General features: G+C 42.1%; 1 pseudogene; it reads right to left on the bottom strand.

Annotated features, from left to right (window-relative positions):
- Positions 1-1,655: 1,655 nt before the first annotated feature.
- On the bottom strand, positions 1,656-2,946 carry LOC140602102 (olfactory receptor 2A12-like; annotated as a pseudogene).
- Between the last annotated feature and the right edge of the window lie 5,167 nt (positions 2,947-8,113).

An 8,113-nucleotide genomic window follows, 5' to 3' on the forward strand; every position in this document is an offset into this window, starting at 1 on the left:
CTGGTCTCCTGTGTTTGGCACCCATTGAGAGAACCTCATTCCTATGAGGTCCTCAAGGGTCACTGTGGTATTGGGTTTGGCCTTGTAATTTCATGACTGTAAATGTTTCCACATATCTGTCTTGGTTTCTCCAAGGCCTGATACTGGCTGGGCCATTATGGGTGCTCAAGAAATACTGGAACTGAATCAACTCATCCCTGAGGTCTTTGGGACTCCAATGAGGCCATAAAGGAAGCTGGATGCTCATGCTAACTCTAAGGCCCCATGCCAGGATTCTTAGCTTCATATGTCATTTAGATTCCTTAAAAGAATGAGAGTCACTGCTGTGTGTGCTGCTCATTGTGGTTTACAAAGAGCTACACACATGCAGTGACTTTTATTCTTCCGTTCTCCCCTTACTCATTTTATGGTTCACAAAGGATTCAGAACTTTATTGCATTTGAGCTTCATTTACTCCACCTTCTGCAGCATAGAATCTTAGAGATAAAGAGGTCTTGGAAACCATTACATTTAAAGTGCTCATTTTGTAGATGAGTAAAGTAAGATCCAGAGAAAGAAAGTGAATTGCCCAAAGTCATAAAACAAGTTACAGGTTGGGACTAGAACCCAGGTCACTTAGATTTTGTGTCCTTCCACACACAATGCAGAATATACCACATTAGCTCCATGAACCACATTGTTTCCATGCACCAAGTCAGATCTGTGGGCTGCCTTGGTTCCATATACCATTGGCTTAATTTTCAACATTGGCTAAAGATATTTATTGTTTACATGTACCACTTTTTAAAAAAAGATTTTCTTTATTTATTCATGATAGACACAGAGAGAGAGAGGCAGAGACATAGAGGGAGGAGCAGGCTCCATGCAGGGAGCCCGATGTGGGACCCGATCCTGGCACCCCGGGATCACGACCTGAGCCGAAGGCAGACGCCCAACCACTGAGCCACCCAGGTGTCCCACATGTACCACTTTGATTGCTGCCACCATCTTGGCCCTCTTCTATGTCCATGTGCCATGTCACTTACAATTACCATGTTCCATGTTAGCTACATGTATTCTATTCATCCCAGTGCCATTATGGTGATTATGATTATATTATCATCTCCATTATTGCCCCTTTGACTGTAGAAGAACTATATATATCCACACCCATTGCCATGTGACATGTGTTACTTTTCTGTTGGAAGAAAATACTCCTTGCCCTTTTGCTCTTGGGCTTTACCACATATATGACTCGCTTTGGCCAGTAGGATATCAGCAAAGAGATGTGTGTTGCTTCTGAGCAGAAGCTTTAAGTGTCATCATGTGTCTTTCTCTCTGTCATAAGACTGAGCTATTCCAGATAAAGCTTCCTTTTTTCAGATTGGATCCAAGAATCCAACAGCAGAAGGCCACAGTGCACCTATAATTGATCTAGAAAATAAGCAATAAATGAACTTTTGCTGTTGTAAGCCACTAAGATTATGGAGTTGTTTATCACTGCACCACATGTAGTAAGTTCATCAAGACATCCGTGTTGATTTCATGTACCACGTTTGCTTCACTGATCAGGTGCCATATTGGTTCCAATGCACAATGTTGTCTGCGTACATTATAAGTGTTGCCCTTTTCCTTAGCATTGGACATTCTACTTCAGGCCTCTCCTATCTCCCAATTCACCAGGCCACCCTACCCCACCCCATCACTTTAAGAAAAGCTGCCTTGAACTGGAGGGTACTATGCTGAGTGAAATAAGTCAATCAGAGAAGGACAAACATTATATGTTCTCATTCATTTGGGGAATATAAAAAATAGTGAAAGGGAATAAAGGGGAAAGGAGAAAAAATGAGTGAGAAATATCAGAAAGGGAGACAAAACATGAAAGACTCCTAACTCTGGGAAATGAACTAGGGGTGATAGAAGGGGAAGTGGGCGGGGGTGGTGGTGGGGATGACTGGGTGACGGGCACTGAGGGGGGCGCTTGATGGGATGAGCACTGGGTGTTGTTCTATATGTTGGCAAATTGAACACCAATAAAAAATAAATTTATAAAAAAAAGAAGAAAAGCTGCCTTGATGTCCTGGTTCCTCAGACTGTAGACCACAGGGTTGAGGAAGGCAGTGAAGACACTACAAAAGAGTGATATCTGATTGTCTCACTCAGGGGAATAGCTGGAGTTGGGCCTCATGTAGATGTACATGGCTGGAAGAGTGTGACCGCAGTTAGGTGGAAAGTGCAGGTGGAGAAAGCCTTGCAGTGGCCCTTCATGGACTTGATCTTGAGAATGGTCTGGCCAGTACGGATGTAGGAGGCCAGAATGAGGGAGAGTGGAGCAACAAGCAGGAAGACACTGACGACCAGATCTATCCTCTCAATGAGGTGGGTATCCATGCAAGCTAATCTTCATACTGAGGGGCCTTCCCAGAAGTAGTAGTTGACTCTCTTGGGCCCACAGTATGGCAGCCTCATGGTGAGGAAAGTATGGATCAGAGAGAAGAAGAAACCACAAGCCCAGGTCCCAGTTGTCAGCTGTGTGCAGAGGTCCCAGCTGAGGATGACAGTATAATGCAGTGGGTGGCAGATGGCCACACATCAGTCATAAGCCATGACTATGAAAAAAATACATTGAGTTAGGGCCAGGGCACCAAACACATACATCTGCAGCTAACAGCCAGCAAAGGAGATGGTCTGAGAGTGAGCGAAGAGATGCATCAACATCTGGGGCATGGTGGTGGTGTCACAGCTCATATCTAGTAGGGAGAAGATGCAGAGGAAGAAGCACATAGGCATGTGGAGCTGCATGTCCAGGAAGATCAAGATGATGATGAGTGCATTGCTGAGGACTGAGCTCAGGTAAAGGAGAAGGAAGGCAATGAAGAGGACTCTGTTGGATGAGGGGTCACTGGAGAAGCCAAGCAGAAGAAATTTAAAAACCCAGCTTTGGTTCTGCTCTGGAGACATCCACATGGTGAGGCCTATGAAACAATCACACTCATTTAGATGACATCCAACATATGCTGCTCCAGCAAGAATGTTGGCCCTGGAAGCAGGGATTTTCATTCTGACCCCGTTACTCATCTACTGTCTTGAACAAGTTACTTAACATCTCTGAGCCTTAGTCTCCTCATCTGTAAAGTGTAGCTAATGATACTCATCTCTCAGGGTTTTTATGAGGAGTAGAGGCGATATATATGAAGCATCTGACATAATGCCTTTAAAGAATAAATAATGGTCAGGTGCTCATATGCAATCACTCCAGTCTTACTCCCCACCCCTTGGCAGACAAACTAGTTGCCCATGTTTAGCGACGATCGTTTTACACCAAACACATCAGCTCCAGCCTTCAAACCTTTTATTTATTTATTTTTTTATTGGAGTTCAATTTGCCAACATTTACCATAACACCCAGTGCTCATCCCAAGTGTCCCCCTCAGTGCCCATCTCCCTGTCACCCCAACCCCCCACCCACCTCCTTTTCCTCTAGCCCTTGTTCTTTTTTTTTTTTTTACCCCTTGTTCATTTCCCAGAGTTAGGTGTCTCTCATATTTTGTCACCCTCACTGATATTTTCACTCATTTTCTCTCCTTTCCCTTTATTCCCTCAAATCTTTAGAGGTGGAGTCCTCTTCTGGTTTATTTTTTAAAAGATTTCATTTATTTATTCGTGAGGGGCACAGAGACAGAGAGGAGCAGAGAGAGAAGCAGGCTCCATGCAGGGAGCCCAACGTGGGACTCGATACCGGGTCTCCAGGATTATGCCCTGAGCCGAGGCGGCACTAAACTGATGAGCCACCAGGGCTGCCCAATTATGGACATTTTAAAACAGAACAACAATGCCACTATCCCACCTAAAAAATTTAAATGATTCCTGGTTACCATCTAGTACTGAGTCCTTACTAAACTTGCCTAAATAAATAAAACATGCTGCTTTTTAAAATCAAGATCTAAAGTCTACATGTTTTGGGGTTATTTCTTTTAATTTTTTTTTAATTTAGATCTAGATAGTTCCTCCTTCCGTCTCTCACTCACCCTCATTCCCCCAATTAAATAAATTTGTCATTTGTCCCGAATTTTTGCATGCTGGTTTTGTTTACTTGTATTTTCATTTAATTCATTTCTCTAGCCTTGTATTTCTTTTTACAAAATTTCTTTTTATTGAAGTTCAAATTGCCAACATATAGCATAACACCCAGTGCTCATCCCATCAAGTGCCCGCCTCAGTGCCTCTTCTGCTTTAGAGACCATTTATCCAGAAATGCCTCTCCTCTGCAAATCTTTCTTCTCTGCTGGCTGTCAATGTGAGGCTTTGCCAATAGAGGGCGCTACAGCGACATAATGGTGTGCTAACCCCAGGAAGGTACTTAGGCTGAGGCTTCAGTCCTTCCTTGGTCAATTAGCTTGAGAGCCAGTGGGCTGGTGTAGGGAAGGGCCAGGAGCACTCAGCTCAACTGACCTCAATGACCAACTATAGTCACACACTCAGGCCACACTCTCCCCACCCTTCAATGTAAATCTTGGCCTGTGCCCACCAGCATCTGACAGTGTATTCCTGTGGTACCCATATCCTCTTTGAAAAGGTCTGAATTTGGAGTAACTGGGAGGCTCAGCCAGTCAAGCGGCTGCCTTCCACTCAGGTCTGATCCCAGAGTCCTGAGACGGAGCCTCACATGGGCCTTCTTGCTCAGTGGGGAGCCTGCTTCTCCCTCTCCCTCTGCTGCTACCCCTGCTCGTATGCTCTCACTCGCTTTCTCTAGCTCTCATAAATTAATTAATTAATTAACAAATAAATATATTTTTATTTTTTGTATATATAAATTTAATTTTTAATGGAGTTTAATTTGTCAACATATAGCATATCACCCAGTGCTCATCCTGTCAAGTGACCCCTCAGTGCCTGTCACCCAGTCACCACCACCTCCCCTTCCACTACCCCTTGTTCATTTCCCAGAGTTAGGAATCTCTCATGCTCAGTCACCCTCACTGATATTTCCCACTCATTTTCTCTCCTTTCCCCTTTATTCCCTTTCACTATTTTTTATATTCCCCGAATGAATGAGACCATATAATGTTTGTCCTTCTCCATTGACTTACTTCATGCAGCATAATCCCCTCCATTTCCATCCACGTCGAAGCAAATGGTGAGTATTCATCATTCTGATAGCTGAGTAATATTCCATGGTATACATAGACCACATCTACTTTATCCATTCATCTTTTGATGGACACCGAGGCTCCTTCCACAGTTTGGCTATTGTGGACATTGCTGCTATGAACATCGGGGTGCAGGTATCCTGGCGTTTCACTGTATCTGTATTTTTGGGGTAAATTCCCAGCAGTGCAATTGCTAGGTCGTAGGGCAGATCTGGTTTTAACTCTTTAAGGAACCTCCACACACTTTTCCAGAGTGGCTGCACCAGTTCACATTCCCACCAACAGTGCAGGAGGTTTCCCCTTTCTCCACATCCTCTCCAACATTTGTTGTTTCCTGCCTTGTTAATTTTCCCCATTCTCACTGGTGTGAGGTGGGATCTCATTGTGGTTTTGATTTGTATTTCCCTGATGGCAAGTGATGCTGAGCATTTTCTCATGTGCATGTTGGCCATGTCTATGTCTTCCTCTGTGAGATTTCTCTTCATGTCTTTTGCCCATTTCATGATTGGATTGTTTGTTTCTTTGCTGTTGAGCTTAATAAGTTCTTTATAGATCTTGGAAACTAGCCCTTTATCTGATACGTCATTTGCAAATATCTTCTCCCATTCTGTAGGTTGACTTTTAGTTTTGTTGACTGTATCCTTTGCTGTGCAAAAGCTTCTTATCTTGATGAAGTCCCAATAGCTCATTTTTGCTTTTGTTTCTCTTGCCTTCATGGATGTATCTTGCAAGAAGTTACTGAGGTCAAGTTCAAAAAGGGTGTTGCCTGTGTTCTCCTCTAGGATTTTGATGGAATCTTGTCTCACATTTAGATCTTTCATCCATTTTGAGGTTATCTTTGTGTATGGTGAAAGAGAGTGGTCTAGTTTCATTCCTCTGCATGTGGATGTCCAATTTTCCCAGCACCATTTTTTTCAGTGGATAGTCTTTCCTCCTTTGTCGAATATTAGTTGACCATAGAGGTGAGGGCCCATTTCTGGATTCTGTATTCTGTTCCATTGATCTATGTGTCTGTTTTGTGCCAGTACAACACTGTCTTGATAACCACAGCTTTGTAGTACAACCTGAAATCTGACATTGTGATGCCCCCAGCTATGGTTTTCTTTTTCTATAGTTCCCTGGCTATTCGGGGTCTCTTCCGATTCCACACAAATCTTAAGATGATTTGCTCCAATTCTTTGAACAAAATCCATGGTATTTTTATAGGAATTGCATCAAATGTGTAAATTGCCCTGGGTAACATTGATATTTTCATAATATTAATTCTTCCAATCCATGAGCATGGAATATTTTTCCATCTCTTTGTGTCTTCCTCAATTTCTTTCAGAAGTGTTCTATAATTTTTAGGGTATAGTTCCTTTACCTCTTTGGTTAGGTTTATTCCTAGGTATCTTATGCTTTTGGGTGCAATTGTAAATGGAATTGACTCCTTAATTTCTCTTTCTTCAGTCTCGTTGGTGTATAGAGTTAGTGAGTTCTAGCAATCTTGGGGTGGAGTCTTTTGGGTTTTCTATGTACAGTATCATGTCATCTGCAAAGAGGGAGAGTTTGACTTCTTCTTTGCCAATTTGAATGCCTTTTATTTCTTTTTTTTGCCTAATTGCTGAGACTAGGACTTCTAGTACTATGTTGAAAAACAGTGGTGAGAGTGGACATCCCCATCGTGTTCCTGATCTTAGGGGAAAGGCTCCCAGTGTTTCCCTTTTGAGAGTGATATTTGCTGTGGGCTTCTCTTAGATGGCTTTTAAGATTCTGAGGAATGTTCCCTCTATCCCAACACTATGAAGGGTTTTGATCAGGAATAGATGCTGTACTTTGTCAAATGCTTTCTCTGCATCTATTGAGAGGATAATATGGTTCTGGTTTTTTTCTCTTGTTGATGTGATCTATCACGTTGTTTGCTTTATGAGTGTTGAACCAGCCTTGCATCCCAGGGATAAATCCCAGTTAGTCATGGTGAATAATCTTCTTAATGTGTTGTTGGGTCCTATTGGCTAGCATCTTAATGAGAATTTTTGCATCTTTGTTCATCAGGGATATTGGTCTATAATTCTCCTTTTTGGTGGGGTCTTTGTCTGGTTTTGGAAATAAGATGATGCTGGCCTCATAGAATGAGTTTGGAAGTACTCCATCCCTTTCTATCTTTCGGAACAGCTTTAGTAGAATAGGTATTGTTTCTTCTTTAAATGTTTGATAGAATTCCCCTGGGAAGCCATCTGGCCCTGGACTTTTGTGTCTTGGAAGGTTTTGGATGACTGCTTCAATTTCCTCCCTGGTTATTGGCCTGTTCAGGTTTTCTATTTCTTCCTGTTCCAGCTTTGGTAGTTTGCGGTTTTCCAGAAATGCGTCAATTTCTCCTAGATTGCCTAACTTATTGGCATATAGCTGCTCATGATATGTTTTTAAAATCATTTGTATTTCCTTGGTATTGGTGGTGATCTCTCCTTTTTTCATGATTTTATTAATTTGAGTCTTTTCTCTCTTCTTTTTAATAAGGCTGGCTAATGGTTTATCTATCTTATTAATTCTTTCAAAGAACCAACTCCTGGTTTTTTTGATCTGTTCCACAGCCCTCCTGGTCTCTATTTCATTGAGTTCTGCTTGAATCTTTATTAACTCTCCTCTTTGCTGGGTGTAGGTTTTATTTGCTGTTTGTTCTCCAGTTCCTTTAGGTGCAAGGTTAGCTTGTGTGTGTGAGCTTTCTCCAATTTTTTGATGGATGCTTGTATTGCGATGTATTTCCCTCTCAGGACTGCTTTCGCTGTATCCCAAAGATTTTGAACAATTGTATCTTCATTCTCATTAGTTTCCATGGATCTTTTTAATTCTTCCTCAATTTCCTGGTTGACCCTTTCATCTTTTAGCAGGATGAACTTTAATCTACACATGTTTGAATTTCTTTCAAATGTCTTCTTGTGATTGAGTTCAAGTTTCAATGCATTATGGTCTGAAAATAGGCAGGGGACAATTCCAATCTTTTGGTA

This window comes from Canis lupus, chromosome 13 (genome assembly GCF_048164855.1).
Source record: "Canis lupus baileyi chromosome 13, mCanLup2.hap1, whole genome shotgun sequence".
Taxonomy (NCBI): domain Eukaryota; kingdom Metazoa; phylum Chordata; class Mammalia; order Carnivora; family Canidae; genus Canis; species Canis lupus.